Genomic DNA, 23,456 nt, shown 5'->3' on the forward strand with positions numbered 1-23,456 from the left:
GTCACCCAGGTCCCAGGAACCCACCAGAGTAGTGCTGGTGCATGTCTTAGGGGCAAGTCCTTGCAGGCCCCACCATAATCATGTCATTGGACCCTATATATGGTCCCTCAGAGTAACACTACTCTGAGAAGCATCTCCTCATTCATAATGTTGATCTTTCAGGCTGTTGTGAAGATAAGAGACTGAGTGTCTGTGAAGTACAATACCTGTGCTACCATTATTATGAACCTGCAAGTTGAAGATGTATAGGAAGGAGAGTTGCCCCTGATGGGCCTCTGGAGGGGTTACCAGTCTGTTGCCTTTTATTGGGCAAACCCATTGTTTGTGGTCTGTGCAGATGGGCCTCTGGGGGCACAGAACAGGTGAAGAAGAGTGGAGAGAGAACTGGAGGGGCAAATACAGAACCCAGCACACAGGGTGGGAGCCATACACCTCCTCTATAGACATAAAAGAGATAAGCATGTTATTTAGAATTTGGTTCTAAAGAAGAAAAACAAAACGGAAATGCTGAGTGGGACTGGGGCTGAATTACTTTTCATTTCATGTCTTTCTGTAGTGTTTGAGCTTTACAACAATGTACAGGTGTTATTTTTATTTTTTTAATTTTTTTATTTTTATTTATTTATTTATATTTATTTATTTATTTATTTTTAATTTTTGTTGTTATTCAATTACAGTTGTATGCCTTTTCTCCCCATCCCTCCACCCCACCCCAGGTGAACCCACCTCCCTCCCCCACCTCCACCCTCCCCCTTGGTTTTGTCCATGTGTCCTTTATAGTAGTTCCTGTAATCCCCTCTTAGCACTGTCCCCGCCCCCACCCCCCCCACCTCCACCCCCGCCCTGGCTATTGTTAGATTGTTCTTAACTTCAATGTCTCTGGTTATATTTTGTTTGCTTTTTTCTTCTATTGATTATGTTCCAGTTAAAGGTGAGATCATATGGTATTTGTCCCTCACCTCCTGGCTTATTTCACTTAGCATAATGCTCTCCAGTTTCATCCATGCTGTTGCAAAGGGTATAAGCTCCTTCTTTCTCTCTGCTGCGTAGAATTCCATTGTGTAAATATACCATCGTTTTTGGATCCACTCGTTTGCTGATGGGCACTTCGGTTGCTTCCAGTACTTGGCTATTGTAAATTGTGCTGCTATGAACATTGGGGTGCACAGGTTCTTTTGGATTGGTGTTTCAGTGTTCTTAGGGTATAATCCCAGCAGCGGAATTGCTGGGTCAAAGGGCAGTTCCATTTTTAGTTTTCTGAGGAAATTCCATATTGTTTTCCACAGTGGCCTCACCAGTCTGCATTCCCACCAACAGTGCACTAGGGTTCCCTTTTCTCCACATCCTCTCCAACAATTGTTTGTGGATTTGTTTATGTTGGCCACTCTGACTGGTGTGAGATGATACCTCATTGTGGTTTTGATTTGCATCTCTCTGATGGCTAGTGATGCTGAGCATCTTTTCATATGTCTCTGGGCCCTCTGTATGTCTTCCTCGGAGAAGTGTCTGTTCAACTCCTTTGCCCATTTTTCATTGGGTTGTTTGTCTTCCTGGAGTGGAGTCGTGTGAGTTCTTTATATATTTTGGAGATCAGGCCCTTGTCTGAGGTATCATTGGCAAATATGTTTTCCCATACTGTTGGTTCTCTTTGTAATTTGGTGCTGTTTTCTTTAGCCATGCAGAAGCTTTTTATTTTGATGAGGTCCCATTTGTTTATTCTTTCCTTTATGTCCCTTGCTTTAGGGGATGTGTCCGTGAGGATGTTGCTGCGTGGAATGTCTGAGATTTTCCTGCCAATGTTTTCCTCAAGGGCTTTTATGGTGTTACGACTTATATTTAAGTCTTTTATCCATCTTGAGTTTATTTTCGTGTATGGCGTAAGTTGGTGATCGAGTTTCATTTTTTTGCACGTAGCTGTCCAGATCTCCCAACACCATCTGTTGAAGAGGCTGTTTTTGCTCCATTTTATGCTCCTGCCTCCTTTGTCAAATATTAATTGACCGTATAGACTTGAGTTTATTTCTGGGCTCTCTGTTCTGTTCCATTGGTCTATGTGCCCGTTTTTATGCCAGTACCAGGCTGTTTTGATTACAGTGGCCTTGTAATACAGTTTGATATCAGGTATTGTGATCCCTCCTGCTTTGTTCTTCTTTCTCAAAATTGCTGCAGCTATTCGGGGTCGTTTATGGTTCCATATGAATTTCTGCAATGTTTGTTCTATATCTGTGAAATATGTCATGGGTACTCTAATAGGGATTGCATTGAATCTATAAATTGCTTTGGGTAGTATGGCCATTTTGATGATGTTAATTCTTCCAATCCATGAACATGGTACATGCTTCCATTTGTTTGTATCTTCCTTAATTTCTTTCTTCAGTGTTGTGTAGTTTTCTGAGTACAGGTCTTTTACCTCCTTGGTTAGGTGTATTCCTAGGTACTTTATTTTTCTTGTTGCTAAATTGAATGGGATTTTTTTCCTGATTTCTGTTTCTACAGTTTCGTTGCTGGTGTACAGGAATGCCTTTGATTTCTGGGTATTGACTCTGTATCCAGATGTTTTGCCAAATTCATTTATTAGGTCGAGTAGTTTTTTGGTGGAGTCTATAGGGTTTTCCACGTACACTATCATGTCGTCTGCAAACAGTGACAGTTTCATTTCCTCCTTTCCAATTTGGATGCCTTTTATTGCTTTTTCTTTTCTGATTGCTGTGGCTAGGACTTCCAATAGTATGTTGAATAGGAGTGGTGAGAGAGGGCGTCCTTGTCTTGTTCCTGATCTTAGTGGGAAAGCTCTAAGTTTTTGTCCGTTGAGTGTGATGTTGGCTGTAGGTGTCTCATATATGGCCTTTATTATGTTGAGGGCTGCTCCCTTTATTCCCACTTTGCTGAGTGTGTTTATCAGAAATGGGTGCTGTATCTTATCAAACGCTTTTTCCACATCTATTGAGATGATCATGTGATTTTTGTCTTTGCTGTTGTTGATGTGATGTATTATGTTTATTGATTTGCGAATATTGTACCATCCTTGCATCCCTGGGATGAATCCCACTTGGTCATGGTGGATGATCTTTTTAATGTATTGCTGGATGCGGTTTGCCAATATTTTGTTGAGAATTTTAGCATCTATGTTCATCAGCGATATTGGCCTGAAGTTTTCTTTCTTTGTTGTGTCTTTATCTGGTTTTGGGATTAGGATGATGTTGGCTTCATAAAAAGAGTTTGGGAGTCTTCCATCAGTTTGGATTTTTTCGAATAGTGTGTGAAGGATAGGGGTTAGTTCTTCCTTAAATGCTTTGTAGAATTCTCCTGTGAAACCATCTGGTCCAGGGCTTTTGTGTGATGGGAGTTTTTTGATGACTGCTTCAATTTCCTTTGCTGATATTGGTCTGTTCAGGTTTTCTGCTTCTTCTTCATTCAGTTTTGGAAGATTATATTTTTCTATAGATTTGTCCATTTCATCTAGGTTTTCAAATTTCTTAGCATACAGTTCTTCATAGTAATTTCTTACGATCCTTTGTATTTCTGTGGTATCAGTTGTAATCTCTCTCTACTCTTTCATTTCTAATTGTGTTTATTTGGATCCTCTCTCTTTTCTTCTTGATGAGCCTACTTAAAGGCTTGTCGATTTTGTTTATCTTTCAAAGAACCAGCTCCTGGGTTCATTGATCCTTAGAATTGTGCTTTTAGTCTCTATGTCATTTAACTCTGCTCTGATCTTGGTTATTTCCTTCCTTCTGCTTGCTCTGGGCTGTCTTTGTTGTTGCTCCTCCAGTTCTTGTAGGTGTAGGGTTAGGTTGTTTGTTTGAAATGTTTCTATCTTTTTAAGGTAGGGCTGTATTGCTATGAACTTCCCTCTCAGGACTGCCTTTGCTGTGTCCCATAGGTTTTGAGTTGTTGTGAGTTCATCTTCATTTGTTTTCGGAAAGTTTTTGATTTCTTCCCTAATCTCATTCTTGACCCATTCATTGTTTAAGAGCATGCTACTCAGTCTCCATGATTTTGAGTGTTTTGGGTTTTTTCCTTTGGGGTTGGTTTCTAGTTTCAGACCCTTGTGGTCAGAGAAAATGCTTGATATGATTTCAATTTTCTTGAATTTGTTGAGGCTTGCTTTGTGTCCTATCATGTGGTCTATCTTTGAAAAAGTTCCATGGACACTTGAAAAGAATGTGTATTTTGCTTCTTTGGGATGAAAAGCTCTGTATATATCAGTTAAGTCCATTTCCTCTAGGGTATTGTTAAGTGACACAATATCTTTGTTGATATTTTGTTTGGAAGACCTGTCCATTTTTGATAGTGGGGTGTTAAAGTCCCCTACTATAATTGTGTTGCTGTCAATATCTTTTTTGAAATCCTCCAAGATTTTCTTTATGTATTTGGGTGCTCCTATGTTGGGTGCATATATCTTTACAATGTTTATGTCTTCTTGGTGGATTCTTCCTTTGAGTATTATGAAGTGACCTTCTGGGTCTCTCTTTATGGCCCTTCTTTGAAAGTCTATTTTGTCTGATATGGGTATTGCTACCCCTGCTTTTTTTTCCTGTCCGTTTGCTTGGAAAATTTGTTTCCAGCCCTTCACTTTCAGTCTGTGTAAGTCTTTTGTCCTGAAATGGGTCTCTTGTAGGCAGCATATGTGTGGGTCATGTTTTCTTATCCATTCAGCTATTCTATATCTTTTGATTGGAGCATTTAATCCATTTACGTTTAAGGTTATTATCCATAGGTAGTTATTCATTGCCATTATTTCCTACCTGTGTTCCTCTGTCTTTCTCTTTTCCTTCCTTTCCTTAAAGCAGTCCCTTTAGCATCTCTTGCAGAGCTGGATTGGTGGAGCTGTATTCTTTTAGACTTCTTTTGTCTGGGAAACTCTTTCTTTGGCCTCCTATCTTGATTGAGAGCCTTGCTGGGTAAAGTAGTCTTGGTTGCAGGCCTCTGGTTCTCATTACTTGGAATATTTTTTGCCATTCTCTTCTGGCTTGGAGCGTTTCCATTGAGAATTCAGTTGCTAATCGTATTGGGGCTCCCTTGTATGTTACTTCCTTTTTCTCCCTTGCTGCCTTTAAGGTCCTCTCTTTGTCTCTTTGTCTTTGTCATCAGCTTCCTGATGACCATTGCTTTGAACTCAGTATCTGATAGTTGACTTGCCTCTTTTTCAGTTAGCATTCTTTCTGAGACTTCCTCCTTTCCTTTCATTTGGGAATTGTTTCTTTGTCTTCCCATTGTTTGTGAGACTCTTCTTGTTGGACTCTGCTTCTTAAATTGCTCTATTCTGAGTCCCTGGGTTTATGGTATGAACTTCTATGGTATAATGCCAATGGGATTCGCTGGTGCTGTCTCCTTAATCTCCTGTGCTCACTGGTCTTGAGCTGACATTTATGGGTTTAACACTGTCTAACTCTAGTCTTTTCAGCACTCCAGGTTTTGTTGTCTCACCGTCAGATCTTTCAATGTCCTCTGTCTTTGGTCTCTGATCTTCATATATGCTGGAATACTGTTGGCTGTCTGCTCTGCTCCTCAGATCAGCTAGGTATTTCCCTGGTGTTGAGGGGAAGTGGACTCCGCTCCCACCTATGTTGCCGCCATCTTCCAGAAAGTGCAGGTGTTATTTTTAAAAGAATTACTCAAGCGAATGGCCTGGATTTCATGCTGAGAGGCTTGGGCTTTAACTCATAGGGGACAAAGATACCTTGGGTTCTGTGGAGGACAAGGTAGTCACCATTTTCTGGGCTTCTTGCATTTTCCCACTAGTTGCCCCATCTGAGTTGTTATTTACCCCCTGCACTGTCCATCATTCTTCTGCCCCCAGGGCTCTGTACCATGGTCCCCATTCTGCAGCATTGCCCAGCACCCGTCCTGGGCATGGTGAGGTCAAGGAGTGATGAATAAATTCTGGAAAGAGTGATAATAACCTCTCCCCAACCTCTGTACTTTCCAGTGCCTTCTCCCATCTATTACTTTATTTGATCCTCAAATAACCCTGTGAGGCAATAGGACAGGGGTCTTGGCACTCATTTTATGATGAGGAAACTGAGGCTTTGGCAGGCAAACTGACTTGCTCAATGCCACTCTGCTGGCTAGGTCCCAGGACCAGAGTCCAGACTGCCATACACACAGCACTGCCAGGCTGAGAATCAGGTTGCCCCCACCCATGTCTGGAAATTTTGGAAGGTGCCAGAGACCGCCAATCATGACAGAGATAAAGAGGAAAGCTGAAGGCCTTTTGACCCCAGAGCTGCATCTGTGTGCATAGCTCTGAAGCAGGGAATGCGGGAGTTCTTGCCTCAGAGTTAGCCACATTTCTGCCCCTGGGGCCTTTGCCACTAGTCTGGGCTTTGGTGATAGGTTCCTGGGACTCAGGCCCTATTCTGATTTCTTCTTGACCGCCATGTCCCCAGGGCCCAGGGCTAATGTCCCTCAAAGCTGTGTGCCCAGGGTGGAGGCCCTGGGACTGGGCACTAGCTGCTTTCCCCAGAGCAGGGACAAAACTGGGCTCTGCCTACACATAAACTCCAGGATCCTGCATGATGGAGAAAGGATTCAGGCTTGTGCCTGTGGACCCTGCTGCAGTGTATTTTTTTACCCAGCAAGACCACCTCCATGGCCTTCTCTTTGTGCCTATTCACTCCTAGCTTATACCTCAAAACTACTTCCTGAGCCCACAACAGATGGGGACTCCTTAACATCCCAGACCTTCACTGATCAGAAGAGATGGACATTGGCCAGCAAACCCTGAGGCTCAGCTGAGAGACAGGAGCTAAGGATGGGAGAATTTGTTGCTTCCCACTTGAAAAGGGGGAGAAGAAGTTCATTATTGCACTAGGTCACAGAACTTAATAATCTCAGGTGGTCCCTTTGTGCCCAGACCACTGGCCACTGAATGGGCCCTGAAGGCAGGCTGGGCTCAGATCTCAGGTGTGAGTTAAAGAAAAGACTCAGGCTATGAGGGACAGTGTGCACATGGATATGGGATACAATGAAGCCAAAACTGCTTACTAGAGTGCTATGAGATAATGCCAGCCCTCCAGGAACTTTTTCAAAAATTCACTATCAATGTATTAGAAACTTGAGAAGGAGAGAGCAGAAACAATCTCTTTGTTCACTGGAAAGGTATTTCTTAAGCATCTTAGGTTCTGGGGTTACAGCAATGAAGAAAAAATCCAAGTCCATATTCTTTTTTTTTTTCTTTTTATTATTGCTGTTCAAATACAGTTGTCTCCATTTTCCCCGTACAACTCCCACATGGCCCACCCATCCGTACCTCCCGCCCTCCATCGTACCCCCCTTTGGCTTTGTTCATCTGTCCTTTATACATGTTCCTTGACGATGCTTCCCCTTTTTCCTCCGTTATCCCCTCCCCTCTCCCCTCTGATTAACTGTCAGTTTGCTCTTATTTCAATGTCTCTGGTTGTATTTTGCTTGCTTGTTTGTTTTGTTCATTAAATTCTTCTTATAGGTGAGATCATATAGTATTTCTGTTTCTCTGCCTGGCTTATTTTACTTAGCATAATGCTCTCCAGACCCATCAATGCCATGGCAAAGGGTAGGAGCTCCCTCTTTCTTTCTGTTGTCTAGTATTCCATTGTATAAATGTACCATAGTTTTTGGATCCATTCATTTACTGATGGGCATTTAGGTTGCTTCCAACATTTGGCTATTGTAAATTGTGCTGCTATTAACATTGGGGTGTATAGGTTCCTTTGAATTAGTATCTCAGAATTCTTAGGGTATAATCACAGCAGTGGAATTGCCAGGTCAAAAGACAGTTCCATTTTTAGTTTTCTGAGTAAATTCCATACTGTTTTCAACAGTGGCTGCACCCATCTGCATTCCCACCCACATTGTATTAGGGTTCCCTTTTCTCCACAACCTCACCAGCACTTGTTGTTTGTTGATTTGTTAGGGATGGCCATTCTGACCTGTGTGAAGTAGTATCTCATTATGGTTTTAGTTTGCATCTCTCTGATAGCTAGCGATGCTAAGCATCCTTTCATATGTCTCTGGGCCCTCTTGATGTCCTCCTTGGAGTAGTGTTTGTTTAGGTACTTTGCTCATTTTTTAATTGGGTTGTTTGTCTTCCTGGAGTGGAGTCATGTGAGTTCTTTATGTATTTTGGAGATCAAACCCGAGTCCGAGGTAACATTTGCATATATGTTTTCCTGTATGGTTGGTTCCCTTTTCATTTTGCTGATACTTTTTTTAGCTGTGCAGAAGTTTTTATTTTGATGAAGTCTCATTTGTTTGTTCTTTATTTTATGTCCCTTGCTCTAGGGGATATATCAGTGAAAATATTGCTGCGTGGAATATCTGAGATTTTCCTGCCTATGTTCTCCTCTAGGGCTTTTATGGTGTCATGATTTATATTTATGTCTTTTATCCATCTTGAATTTATTTTTCTGTATGGTGTAAGTTGGTAGTAAAGTTTCTTTCTTTTTTTTTTTTTTTTTCATATAGCTATCCAGATCTCCCAACACCATTTGCTGAAGAGGCTATTTTTACCCCATTTTATGCTTCTGGCCCCTTTTGTTCAATATTAATTGACTGTAGAGACATGTGTTTATTTCTGGGTTCTCCATTCTGTTCCACTGATCTATGTGTCTGTTCTTATGCCAGTACCAAACTGTTTTGATTACCGTGGCTTGTAATATAGTTTTATGTCAGGTATTGTAATACCTCCTACTTTGTTCTTCTCTCTCAGAATTGCTGTGGCTGTTCGGGGTCATTTATGGTTCCATGTACATTTTTGAAATGTTTGTTCTATATTTTTGAAATATATCATTGGTATTTTAAAATGGATTTCATTGAATCTATAAATTGATGTTGGTAGTATGGACATTTTGATGATGTTAATTCTTCCAATCCATGATCACAGTATATGCTTCCATTTATTTGTGTCTTTCTGAATTTCTTTCTTCAGTGTTGTATAATTTTCTGAGTACAGGTTTTTTACCTCCTTGGTTAGGTTTATTCCTAGGTTTATTTTTCTTGTTGCTATACCAAATGTTTTTTTTTTTTCCTGATTTCTGTTTCTGATATTTCATTGTTGGTGTACAAATATGCCTTAGATTTCTGAATATTGACATTGTGTCCTGCTGTTCTGTCAAAATCACTTATTAGGTTGAGTAATTGTTTGATGGAGTCTCTTGGGTTTTCTACGTACACTATCATGTCATCTGCAAACAATGAGAATTTTGCACCCTCCTTTCCAATTTACATGCCTTTTATTTCTCCTTCTTGTCTGATCACTGTGGCTAGGACTTCCAATACTATGTTCAATAGAAGTGGTGAAAGTGGACATACTTGTCTTGTTCCTGATATTAGTGGGAAAGCTTTTAGTTTTTGCCCATTGAGTATGATGTTGGCTATCCATTTCTTGTATATGCCCTTTACTATGTCGAAGTATGCTTCTTCTACTCCAACTTTGCTGAGTGTTTTTATCATAAATAGGTGCTGTACCTTATCAAATACTTTTTCCACATCTATTGATATGATCACGTGGTTTTTGTCTTTCCTTTTATTTATGTGATGTGCTACGTTTATTGATTTGTGAATATTGTACCATCCTTGCATCCTTGGGATGAATCCCACTTGATCATGGTGTGTGATCTTTTTAATGTATTGCTGGATGGGGTTTGCCAATATTTTTTTGAGGATTTTAGCGTCTGTGTTCATCAGGGATATTGGCCTGTAGTTTCTTTTCTTTGGTGTGTCTTTGTCTGTTTTGGGGATTTGGATGATCCTGGTTTTATAAAAAAAGTTTGAGAGTCTCCTGTCTTCTGGATTTTCTGGAATAGTCTGAGAAGGATAGGGGTTAGCTCTGCCTTAAATGTTCTGTAAAATTCTCCTGTGAAAGTGTCCAGGATTTTTGTGTGCCAGGAAGTTTTTGATTACTGCTTTGATTTCATAAGCTGTTATCTGTTCAGGCTTTCTGCTTCCTCTTCATTGAGTTTTGGAAGATTATATTTCTCTAGAAATTGTCAATTTCACTCAGGTTTTCAAATTTCTCGGCATATAGTTCTTCATAGTAATTTCTTACAATCTTTGTATTTCTGTGGTATCAGTTGTAATCTCTCCTCTTTCACTTCTGATTTTGTTTATTTTGGTTCCCCTTTTTTCTTGATAAGTCTGCTTAAGGGCTTGTCGATTTCATTTATCTTTTCAAAGAACCAGCTCCTGGATTTATTGATCTTTTGAATTGTTCTTTTAGTCTCTATATTGTTTAATTCTGCTCTGATCTTGGTTATTTCCTTCCTTCTATTCACTCTGGACTTTGTTTGTTGTTCTTCCAGTTCTTGTAGGTGTAGGGTAAGGTTGTTTATTTGAAATGTTTCTGTCTTTTTTAAGTAGTCCTGTATTGCTATGAACTTCCCTTTTAGGACTCCTTCACTGTGTCCCATAAGTTTTGGGCTGTTGTGTGTTCTTTTTCATTTGTTTCCAAAAACTTTTCGATTTCTTCCTTGATGTCATTATTAACCCATTCATTGTTTAATAGCATGCTATTCAATCTCCACAAATTTGAGTGTTCCAAGTCCATATTCTTAAGGAGCTTGTCAACTAATAAGAGACATAGGCAATAAATAAGCAACTAAGTGAAGAATATCAAATCAGGATGATGAAATAAAATCAAACAAGACCAAGTAACAGGGTGTAGTGGAAGTGCTCTTTTAAATTGGGTGATCCAGGAAGGCATCTATGGTAAGGTGGCATGTGAGCAAGGGCCTGATTAAGTGACTGAGCAATCCATGCAGATATCTAGGGGCAAAGGAGAAGAAATGATACAAGAAACTTTCCCAGAACTGAAGAAAGACTTGAGTTTTCAGATTAAAAGTATACACCAAGCATAAAGCAGGAATAAGAAAGAGACAAGAGTCCAGAGTTAGAAGCATTGTAGTAAAATGAAGGAAAACTAAGGGTCCAAATGGCCTTATACAGAAGGTCATAAATATTTAAACAACATAGTTTATTTCCTTTCTAGGCTCTGTTCTTTCTTTTTTAAAAAATAATTTTCTACTTTCCCATTGCAGTTGACATTCAATATTGCATTAGTATCAGGTGTACAACATAGTGGTTAGATATTTATATAACCTACAAATTATCACCCTGATAATTCTAGTAACCACATGATACCATGTGTAGTTTTACAATATTATTGACTCTATTCCCTATGTGGTACTTTTCATCTCTGACAATTCGGACATCTTACTCTGTCACCCCTTTTTGCCCATTCCCCAACTACCACTTCCATCTGGCAACCATCAAAATGTTATCTGTATTTCCAACTCTGTTTCTGTTTTTTTCTTCATTTGCTTTTTTAGATTCCACATTTAAGTAAAACTATATGGTATTTGTGTTTCTCTGTCTGACTTATTTCATGTAGAATACCCTCTAGGTCCATCCATGTTGTCGCAAATGGCAAGATTTCATTTTTTATGGGTGAGTAATATTCCATTATATATATCACCACATATTCCTTTTTAAATATATTTTATTGATTATGTTATTACAGTTGTCCCATTCCCCCCCCCCCATATTCCCCTCCACCCGGCACACCCCCTCCCACCTACATTCCCCCACTTTAGTCTTTGGCTTCTACATTTCCTATATTATTCTTACCCTCCCCCTGTCTATTTTCTACCTACCGTTTATGCTACTTATTCTCTGTACCTTTACCCCTTCTCTCCCCCTCCCACTCCCCCACTGATAACCCTCCATGTGATCTCCATTTCTGTGATTCTGTTCCTGTTCTAGTTGTTTGCTTAGTTTGTTTTTGTTTTTGTTTTAGGTGTGGTTGTTAATAGCTGTGAGTTTGTTCTCATTTTACTGTAGATACTTTTTATCTTCTTTTTCATAGATAAGCCCCTTTAGTATTTCATATAATAAGGGCTTGGTGATGATGAAATCCTTTAACTTGACCTTATCTTGGAAGCAATTTCTCTGCCCTTCCATTCTAAATCAAAGCTTTGCTGGATAGAGTAATCTTGGGTGTAGGCCTTTGCCTTTCATGACTTTGAATACTTCTTTCCAGCCCTTTGTTGCCTGTAAGGTTTCTTTTGAGAAATCAGCTGAGAGTCTACCAGGAACTCCTTTGTAGGTGACTGTCTCCTTTTCTCTTGCTGCTTCTAAGATTCTCTCCTTCTGTTTCATCTTGGGTAATGTAATTAAGATGTGCCTTGGTGTGTTCCTCCTTGGGTCCAACTGCTTTGGTAGTCTCTGAGCTTCCTGGACTTCCTGGAAGTCTACTTCCTTTGCCAGGTTGGGGAAGTTCTCCTTCATTATGTTTTCAAATAAGTTTTCAATTTCCTGCTCTTCCTCTTCTCCTTCTGGCACTCCTATGAGTTGGATGTTGAAACATTTAAAGTTGTCTCGGAGGTTCCTAAGCCTCTCCTTATTGTTTTGAATTCTTGTTTCTTCATTCTGTTCTGGCTGAATGTCTCTTTCTTCCTTCTGGTCCACACCATTGATTTGAGTCCTGGTTTCTTTCCCTTCACTGTTGGTTCCCTGTACATTTTTCTTTATTTCACTTAACATAGTCTTCATTTATTTATTTAATTTGCGACCACACTCAACCAGTTCTGCGAGTATCCTGAAAACCAGTGTTTTGAACTCTGCATCTTATTGATTTGCTATCTCTTCGTCACTTAGTTGTATTTTTTCTGGAGCTTCAATCTGTTCTTTCATTTGGGCCTTTTTTTTTTTTTTTTTTTTTGTCTTGGCATACCTGTTACATAGTAAAGGGAGGAGACTTACCAGGGCCTGGCAACCGTTGTGATGCTGTATGTGGGGGAGGGGTCTGAGAGGGAACAATGCCTCTTACTCCCCTCTCTGCCATTTTTCAGTCACTTCCCCTGCTACCCACAATCAAATTGGGCCCTTCTGGTGCTGAATCCCAGGTGGGTGGGCTTGTGCACACTCTAGGCCCATGTGGGTCTCTCCAACAAATTCTCCTGTGAGGCTGGGAGTTTCTCCTGCTGCTACCTCAACCCCCACAGGTGTTTTCAATCAGAGGTTTGAGGCTTTATTTCCCTGTGGTGCATCCCTGGGTTGTGCAGTCTGGCTCACTCCCCAGTTATTCCTCCTAGTTTATCTGTATGCGAATGTGGGACCCCTCAGTCTGCAATCTGCTGCCTCACTGGGTCCACCAGCTGCCGCCTTGCCCACCAGCTACAGCCTTGCCCGCTCCTGTCCTCCAGCCACCACTTTACTGTGAGTCCTCTGTGCCTGGCTGCCTATCTCTGTCCCTCCTATTGGTCTGGATGAATGATTCTTCGTTATCTCCTTGTTTGTCAGACTTCCATACAGTTCAATTTTCTGTCAGTTCTGGTTGTTCTTTGATTTTAAACTTGTTGTCCTTCTTTTGGTTGTGGGAGGAGGCACAGTGTGTCTACCTACATCTCCATCTTGGCCGGAAGTATACCACATATTCTTTATGCAATCATCTATTAATGGATACTTAGGTCACTTGCATATCTTCACTGTTGTAAAAGATGCTGCAGTAAACATAGGAATGTCTTTCCAAATTATTGTTTTGGGTTTCTTTGAATAAATACCTAGAAGTGGAATTGCCAGGTTCTTTGTCTTTTGATATAGCCTTTATTTAAAGTCTATTGTGTCTTTAAGTTCCAGTCAAGATGGAGACACAGGTAGCAGATACACTGTGCCTCCTTGCACAACCAAAAGAAGGACAACAACAAATTTAAAAACAAAAAATAAACATCTGCCAGAAAATCAAACTGTATGGAAGTCTGACAACCAAGGAGTTAAAGAAGAAGCATTCATTCAGACTGCTAGGAGGGGCAGAGACAGGCAGCCGGGGTGGAGAGGATGCGCAGCATGGTGCAGGCTGGCAGGGCAGAGAGGGAAATGTGGCAGCTGGTGGATCAGGTGGACCCACATTTGTGTGTGGATAAACTGGGAGGAACAACTGGGGAGCAAGAGAGACCACACAACCCAGGGTTCCAGTGCAGGAAAAGAAAGCCTAAAAACCTCTGACTGTAAAAATCTGTGGGGGTTGCGGTGGTGGGAGAAACTCCTAGCCTCACAGCAGAGTTCATTGGAAACCCCCACAGGGTACTAGAATGTACACAAACCCACCCAGCCAGGAATTAGCACCAGAAGGCCCCAGTTTGCTTGTGGGTAGTGGGGGAAGTGACTGAAAGTTTGTCTAGAGTCCAGCAAGCAGCACTGTTCCCTCTCGGACCCCTTTCCCACATACAGCACCACAACACAGTGACTTGGGTTGCTCCATCCCGGTGAATACCCAAGGCTCTGCTCCTTACTATGTAACAGGTGGGCCAAGACAAAAAAAAAAAAATATGGCTCAAATGAAAGAACAGATCAAAGCTCCAAAATTAGAATTAAGTGATGAAGAGATAGCCAATCAATCAGATGCAGAGTTCAAAACACTGGTAATCTGTATGCTCATAGAACTGGTTGAGTGTGGTCGCAAATTAAATAAATAAATGAAGACTATGTTAAGTGAAATAAAGAAAAATGTACAGGGAACCAATAGTGAAGGGAAAGAAACCAGGACTCAAATCAATGGTGTGGACCAGAAGGAAGAAAGAGACATTCAGCCAGAACAGAATGAAGAAACAAGAATTCAAAACAATAAGGAGAGGCTTAGGAACCTCCGAGACAACTTTAAACGTTCCAACATCTGAATTATAAGGGTGCCAGAAGAAGAAGAGGAAGAGCAGGAAATTGAAAACTTATTTGAAAACATAATGAAGGAGAACTTCCCCAACCTGGCAAAGGAAGTAGACTTCCAGGAAGTCCAGGAAGCTCAGAGACTACCAAAGCAGTTGGACCCAAGGAGGAACACACCAAGGCACATCATAATTACATTACCCAAGATGAAACAGAAGGAGAGAATCTTAGAAGCAGCAAGAGAAAAGGAGACAGTTACCTACAAAGGAGTTCCTGGTAGACTCTCAGCTGATTTCTCAAAAGAAACCTTACAGGCAACAAGGGGCTGGAAAGAAGTATTCAAAGTCATGAAAGGCAAAGGCCTATACCCAAGATTACTCTATCCAGCAAAGCTTTGATTTAGAATGGAAGGGCAGAGAAATTGCTTCCAAGATAAGGTCAAGTTAAAGGATTTCATCATCACCAAGCCCTTATTATATGAAATGTTAGAGGGATTTAATAAGGAAAAGAAGATAATAAAAACTATGAACAGTTAAATGACAAGCAACTCAGAACAATTAACAACTGAACCTATAAAAACCACAAAAACAAACTAAGCAAACAACTAGAACAGGAACCGAATTACAGAAATGGAGATCAGGTGGAGGGCTATCAGTGGGGAGGGGGAGGAGGAGAATGGGGGTAAAGGTACACGGAATAAGAAGCATAAAATGTAGGTACAAAATATACAGGGGGGGTTATGAGTAGTTAGGGAAATGGAGAAACCAAAGAACTTATATATTTGATCCATGGACATAAACTAAGGTGGGGGAATGCTGGTGGGAGGGGGAGGTGCAGTGAGGAGGGCAATAAAGAGGAGGAAAAAAATGAGAAAACTGTCATAACATAATCAATAAAATATACTTTAAAAATAAAAATTAAAGTCTGTTATGTGTGATATAAGTGTTGCTACCTCAGGTTTCTTTTGATTTCAATTTGCATAAAATCCTTTTTCCTCACTTTACTTTCATTTTTATGTGTCTTTTGGTCTGAAGAGGGTCTCTTGTAGGCGGCAAATGTAAGGGTCTTGTTTTCTTATCCAGTCAGCCACCCTGTCTTTTGGCTGGAGCACTTAATCCATTTACATTTAAAGTAATTATTGACAGGTAAGTAGTTATCACCATTTTTTTATTCTAATTTTTGATTTCTTCTTCTTCCTTCCCCCTCCCCTTTCTCCATCCCTTCTCTCCTTCCTCCCCCTCCTCTCTCTCCTTCTTCTTCTCCTTCTTCTTCTTCTTCTTCTTCTTCTTTCTCCTTCTTCTTCTTCTTTCTCCTCCTCCTCCTCCTCCTCCTCCTCCTCCTCCTCCTCCTCCTCCTCCTCCTCCTCCTTCTTCTTCTTCTTCTTCTTCTTCTTCTTCTTCTTCTTCTTCTTCTTCTTCTTCTTCTTCTTCTTCTTCTTCTTCTTCTTCTTCCTCCTCCTCCTCCTCCTCTTCATCTCCTCCTCTTCTTCCTCCTCCTTCTTCAAGAAGTCCCTTTATCTTTTCTTGTAATACTGGTTTAGTGGTGATGAACTCCTTTAGTGTTCTTGTCTAGGACTTTTAAGGCTCTTTTGTATGCATGATGTCATAGAATCAGGGATGAAATTAGTTTGAAAGTAAAGTATGTTAGAAGTTTTTATCGCTGAAGAGAAATGTTTCTTTTTCTTTGCCATCTCTGTTTTGTAGATCACCGCTTGACTTCTTTCTCCGCCGCCTGACTTCTTTCTCTTCTTGGCAAGGAATTCCAGTAACATATTCTCCCCAGTATATTGGAGAGTTTTTTCTTTGTAGGTATGGCTTGTGTAAATGTTGTGTCTAGATGTTCAGATGCACCTTCGTCTACTTAGGCTGCCAGTGTCTTCATTCACTCATTTATTTCCTCAACACAAGTTTATTGATTCCCTATTATGTTTGAGGCACTATGCATGAAGGACAGGCATGTGAGACCTGCTCTGTCTAACCTGGAGGTGGGAAAATAAGGTTTATATGAGACTATGTCCCCCCAAAAGTTAAGTATGAGATGATTTCTGAAGGATGATTGGAGGTAACCAGGCCAAAGTGGGTGCTGGAGGGAGAGGGAAAATGAATCAGATAGGTGGCACCCTATACAAAGACAGTCCCTGGAAAGTAGCTTGGGAGTGTTCTAGGTCTTCTTTGTGAGGAAAACTGCTCTTCTAATTTCTCCAGTGACCAATTCTTTTACCTGTTTGGGGTGGGTTCCTCAGCTCTATTTAATTTCTCTTAAGTAGACTCTGTTTGCTTTAAGTCTTTCAGAAATTTGTTAATTTAACAATTGAACAATTACTGTGTGCTTGGTGCTGCAGGTGGAAGGTAGCAAATGAACAGAAATAACTGCTTTGGTGCAGCTTACATTCTATTGGATAAGACAAAAATCAAATAAGTTAAAATGTAAAATATATAATACATTAGCAGAGAATAAGCACGAAGAAGGAAAGTTGAACAGGTTAGGGAAGTGGGAAATATTAGTGAAAGTGTTAACATTTCAATTGGGTGGTTAAAGCAGGGCTCTCTGAGAAAGTAATGTCTACTGTGAAACAAAATTCAATTAGATATTCTGTCATCAAAAGTGTTTATTCAGGCCCTGGCTGGTGTGGCTCAGTGGATTGAGTGCTGACCTGTAAACCAAAGGGTCGCGGTTCAACTCCAGTCAGGGCACAGGACTGGGTTGCAGGCCAGGTCCCTGGTTGAGGGCACACGAGAGGCAACCACACATTGATGTTTCTCTCCCTCTCTTTCTCCCTCCCTTCTCCTCTGTCTAAAATACATAAATAAAATAGTTTTTTAAAAAAGTATTTATTTAGGAAAAAGAAAGGATTGCAATCTAGTACATGCAGACATGATAAGCCATGTGTACAAAAATGGAGGAATTACTTTATAGAGGGAAAGGGGGAGTTTAGGGGAGTGGCTGTTACAAACAAAGAGCTCTTGTAAACATAGAGTTCTTCCTGTAGGACTCTCCCAATGACATAGGTGTGATAGCTCTTCCCATGGCCCCTCCTGATTTCTCTCCAGGTTAAGGTCTCTGTATTAGTTTTCCCCTTTTTGATCAAGATCTTTCTCTGAAAGCATTGCTGGTCAACAGTCAGTTCTTATTTTAGCAGCTTTTTGTCCCATGTCCAGAAGGACCTCTTCTGGTGTCATGTCTTATGTTGGAGGGAAGATGCATTAATCAAAAACAGCTCATCTCCAGGATTAATGAGCAACAGGTGCAGAGCTTAATAACAAGAAGAATACAACACAAAATTTAAAACAACATAATAAAGAGCCTAAATGGTGATTCTAAACCAGGAGCTCAAACCTGTAGGTAGTAAAATAAAGGTCATTGTTGTTTTGGACAGATCAAAATTCTTGATGTCATATCCAATAACCAGAAAAGTTTTCCCTTTCATATTAGATTAGGAAATGTAAACAAGGATATTTTCCTTCCAAGAAAGAGACAGAACTAAAGTAAGAAGCAATAGTAAAGAAAAGATGTGTGCAGACCTGGTCCAGTTGTTTCAGGAAAGCTATCTCTTCCACTGACCATCTGCTTAAATTTTTGACAGCTTTAATTTCAGGTCACAAGTCTGTGTTCAATTTCAGTTAGGTTTTGGTCCCTTCTTTAAATGTGACACATGTATCAAGAGTTTATCCCTGAAGTTTAGCAGTCAACAATACCAAATTGGAGCCCTTCCAGCAAGGCTGGAGGGAATAATAATAATAACTATTATTATTAATAATATAACAATAATATATTATAATAAGTTGCAATAATAATTTTATTATAATAAGTTATAATAATAATAATTATTATTATTATTATCTCTTCCACTCAAAAGAGGTGAATCTGAAATTTAAAAGGTCCAATTGCAATGCTTTTGGCCATGATATTTAGAGGGTTGCTATAAATTTTTCCAATTGAATCTTAATAATGCAGTTAGTATGTGTGACTAAACCTGAGACTGAGGATCATAAGCACAGTGAAAATGTAAACTGGCCAAACAGCACACAGCTGTCAAAGTTGACCCGTAAAATGGCTTCCTCCTTTGCTATGGAGTTTGACAGGGGCTCCTCTGGGGGGGGATAATCTTTTCTAACAGGACTTTAGCCACAGGAGAGGCCTGTGTACAGGGATATCTTCAGTCCAGTGAGAACACATACAAATCATGACTAAAACATTTATTTCCATGAGACGGAGGAAACTGTATGAAATTTATTTATCAAACCTTGAATGGTTGTGGTGTCATGCAAATATGCTTCCCTTTGTTGTGGAATGTTAAAGAATGCACTGCATAAATTACTAAAGAACTTACTTCTAATTGGGATGGATGTTAGTGTATAAGGGTTAGGAAAACAGGGTTTTAAGGGATAATAATGTGCCTTATTGCTCTGAGATAAACTTCCACACTCCTCTCTCTGGCTTTCTCACAGGTAAAATGAGAGTGTTAGAGGGACTGAATTAATATATTATAGGTTTTATACTTGGGAGAGCCTCTTTACCTATGGGATATTGATCAATTCTGGGAAGGGGTTTTGAAAACTCTATCTGAATCTTGATAGGAGATGGTGTGGTAGTACACTATGGATTTTGCCAATATCAGTTGAAGATTTTGTCCATAAAAAGGAAAGAGCTGATCCAGTAGGGACAACTGATCAATGCTCCCAAATTCAGCTATACCCTCCTCAAAGATAGAACAAATAAAAGATGTTGAAAAGTTATTTAGTTCACCTGAGTGGCTATTTGAATAGCTACTGTAAAATTCTCGGGTTATTTCCTCCTTATTGGAGAAAGATATTCAGGGATGAAACCTCTCTAGAAGTCTTGGCCTAATAATGATTAGGGCAGAAAAACCAAGGAGAAAGAGTATCTCTCAAAGAGCCTAAGCAAAGAGGGATAGGTTCAGATACAGAAACCTGTTAAAGTTTATTTGAAATCTCTACTATTTGAACTGTTTTAGCACTCCAAGGCAGGGGCTGGTGTCATAAGAACAGAGACGGATTCATTACCAATTTGAGGAAAAGTTTCTCCAAATTGATTAAGAGGGAGGGTTGGGTAAAGCCTGTTGTTCCATGAAGCCCCATCACTGGGGATTAGGAGACCTTCAGAAGGTTGGAGAGAAGACTGAGGGTGCCTGAAGTGCTGAAATTTGCCACAATCCCTTTCTCAATGTCCTTGCTTTTGGCAATGATAGCAGAAGCTAGGGGAGTTTGGGTTTCACACAGTAGCCTTCATGTGCCAGGGCTAAACATTAAACATCCTCCCAGTCTTACTTTTAGATGGATCGTGTAGAGTATGAGCAAGCTGACTGGCCAAATTAACCAAATCTTGGGTGAACATGGTTTCCTATTTAGTCCTGGTCCTTTTAACTAAAAGGGAAAGGTCTTAGTTCAGTTCCTTCATAAACAAAGGCTTTTTAAAGGCACTCAAGTGAAATCAACATCTGAAGGAAGACCATAATTTTCCTTATAAATGATCTGAAATCAAATATAATAATCATGAACAGATTTGTCAGATTTTGTAAGCAAGTCTGAATTTTGCTCCAACCAACAGACTTTTAAAAAGCTACTGTAATTGCTCGGTAAATTCTTCAGTGAGTCCTGTAGCTTCTTTATAAAAATCAGAGGGCTTGTTATTCTAAATTCCTCCCAGGATGTTCTCATTGGGCAGCTCCCATCCAATACCAAGGCTGGCTTTCAGCAACTAACATATGAATTTATAGTTGCTATAAATCAGAAAACCCAGGCTGATAGGTCTGAATAACTATATCAAACTCCTCAACAAATCTGTGATCATCCTCAGTTACCTTAGGGAATTCTTTAATAATGGCTTTTAACTCAGCTTTAGGTCAGGGGATATATGAAACTTGAGGTATATTAGGATCCTCCCAGGGCTTAACTTTAAAAGGACAGGTACTGATATGTAGAGGAAGAGGAAATGAGAAAAAGTTCAGAGGAAGGTGACACCAGAGGCAAGGCAGGGAAGGCAGTTAGCTTGAAACAAAGGAGTTGAGGGGAAGGACAAGACAGCACTGAAAGTGAAGATCATGGTGGTGAAGATGGCTTTGGAAGCCATCTTTTCTCTCTTTAAAAGTTTAGTAGTTCCAGTTAATTCTACAAGCTTATTTTTCAAAGAGGCAACCTCAGATTCTTGGCACCATTTGGAAGCCTCAAAATACCACTTGGTACAGGTATTCCATTCATCTCTGCCAGTTTTAATGATAATATTGTCTAATTAGGTTTTAAGAAAAGTAAGTGTGGGAATCTCAAAAATTATCCATGGTGGCTGTTGATATTCTGAATGACTTTTGGTCAGATATGCTTATTTAGTTAGACAAAGAATGAGGAATGACCATGGCTTTTAAACATGATTTCAACAGGAGTCCCTAGAGGATATTATCTAAATATTTAGATAACTGAGATCCCATTTTCCAGAGACTTCTCTAGAGCAAGGGCCCAAAACAGCTTGAATAGCTTGAGCAACCTGCAGGTTAGATACTGGCCAGTCTAACTCTAGAACACCCTGATTGCAGAGGTGTCAGGCCAAAGTTAAAAAGCCAGTTGTAGTAGAACAGTCTGATCTCAAGAGATAAGTCAAAGACTGATGAGACACAGCTTCCATTGGAGCAGTCTGGTTCCAGACAGAATCAGACCAGAGCCTAGCCTCAGTTTCTGTGGAAACAACCGGGTTTCAGGTTGAATCTGTCAGAAAGCTAATGCAGTTCCATTAGCAGGGAAGCAGCCTGTTGCCTCTACAGAGTCTGGCCAAAGTGTCAACTGAACTCACAAATGAACAAACAAAACAAACCATACCAACAAATAAAGCCCTTTAACAACAAAAACTCTCGAAAGAGTTCCTGAATAAAGTCCAGAGAGCTTCAGAATGCAAAATCAGAAGCCAGGTTCCAGCAGACCAAGCCTAAGCCTCAAAGCCAGAGAGAAGTGAGCCAATGTGGCTCTGTGGGGCCCGAGCTCCTGTTTGCTCATCTGCCCTGAAGCTTTCAAGGTTAATGCTCTGGCATCCCCCCAAAAGGTTGACCATGAAACAAAAGTTGACTAGGTACTCTGTCACCAAAAGGATTTATTCAGGAAAAAGAAAGGATTGCAATCTAGTACATGTAGACATGATAAGCCATGTGCACAAAGATGGAGGAATTACTTTATAGAGGGGAAGAGGGAGTTTAGGGGAGAGGCTGTTACAACCACAGAGCTCTTGTAAACATAGAGTTCTTCCTGTAGGACTCACACAATGACATAGGTATGATAGCTCTTCCCATGGCCCTTCCTGATTTCTGTTCAGGTTAAGGTCTCTGTCATAAATTTTAACAGTTAATTTAACATTTAACAAAACCCTGAAGGAGGCGATAGAGCCATGTAATTTGTGGGGAAGACATTATACAGTTATACAGGCTGGAGTGTGTGAGGAGTGGAAAGGATGGATAGTATGCAGGCAGATGGATAAATGCTATGAATGCGCTGGGCTTCACATTCACAGAGACAAGACAATGAGTCACTGAGCAGTCCACACTTCTGTATAAAAACTGTTGAAGTCCACCTGTTCTGCCAATACCCGCCAGGGCTGTCACATAGGTTTAGACAGTGCAGAGCATCTCATCACCATCCTCATCCTCAACACGAGTTTCCTCTAAACCCAGGTCAAGCATGGGTTTGGGTCCTGGTGCCAGCAGGAGCTGCATCCTGGCACTGAGAAGGTGCACAGGGTGGTAGGGGTGCCCAGGATCCAGGGGACCAGTAGGGGCATAGCACTCTAGAGAGTCCTAGCTATGAGTTCCTGAGTTCCAGCTCTAGCAATGTCCTCAGAGAGGGGCAGGAGAAAGGCTCTCCACCTCCCAGGCCTGAAGGGGAAAGGACATGAGCTCTCTGCCCGTGTCTCTGGGTTGTCTGGAAGATGCCCTCCTTGCCTCACCCTCTCTTCTCTCCTTACGAGCTGTTGAGACCCGGGGTGGATATTTTGGCCTCTCAGAGTCTGTTTCTTCATCTGTAAAATGCTTGGCTGAGGATCCAACAGCAGTGTGGGTTAAAGTGCATAACCCTCAGCTCATATGTTTCTCTGGGGCAAGTCACCCTGAGCCTCCCTCTTCCTATCTCTGAATTGAATGAGAACGCATCCCGGGATTGCTGCGGACTACAGAAGACTGTGAAGCACGCTGCTCAGTCTTTAGGAAAGTGCCCCAGAGCCGGGTGTCATAGATTTAATGCAGAGACCAGCGGACCTCCTCAAATTTCTCAGACAGCTCTATTGGCAGCGCAGCAAGCTGGGGTAGCGCATTTTCCAGGGGTAACTGTGATTCCTCAGCAGAACGACTGTACCGTATTTCTCCAACAATACGCTCCCCAAAGGCAGGTGCCCTACTTTATCTGGTGCTCAATGGGGAGACACCGTGGCTAGTCCTGGGCTGCTGGTGGGAGTGGGGTGGAGGACAGACCTGGCCAATGCCCCCAGCACTCCCCTCGGTCGCCTAACCCCATGCAGACTGCACTTCCGGGCTATCTAGGGGTTCTCGCAGGTCCCGAGGCCTGTCTCACCTTCTCACTTGGGGACTAAGGTTTAGAAGCTGAACCCTGCAGACTCTGCGAGTCAACGGATAGGGTTGGGGAGCCGGGATGAGGACTGGGGGACTGGTGCGGGGAACACAGCTGCAGAGCTCGCCGGGCAGGTGGCTCCGGAACGCAGAGCACACTGGCAGCACTGGGACCTTGTAGCCAGGGGTGGGGCCAGAGGCGGGGCTGGGGCGCGTGACGCCCCAACTCGGGCCAATCGAGCGCGCGCCCGAGGCCGAG

The sequence above is a fragment of the Desmodus rotundus genome, chromosome 10, assembly GCF_022682495.2.
Source record: "Desmodus rotundus isolate HL8 chromosome 10, HLdesRot8A.1, whole genome shotgun sequence".
Lineage (NCBI taxonomy): Eukaryota > Metazoa > Chordata > Mammalia > Chiroptera > Phyllostomidae > Desmodus > Desmodus rotundus.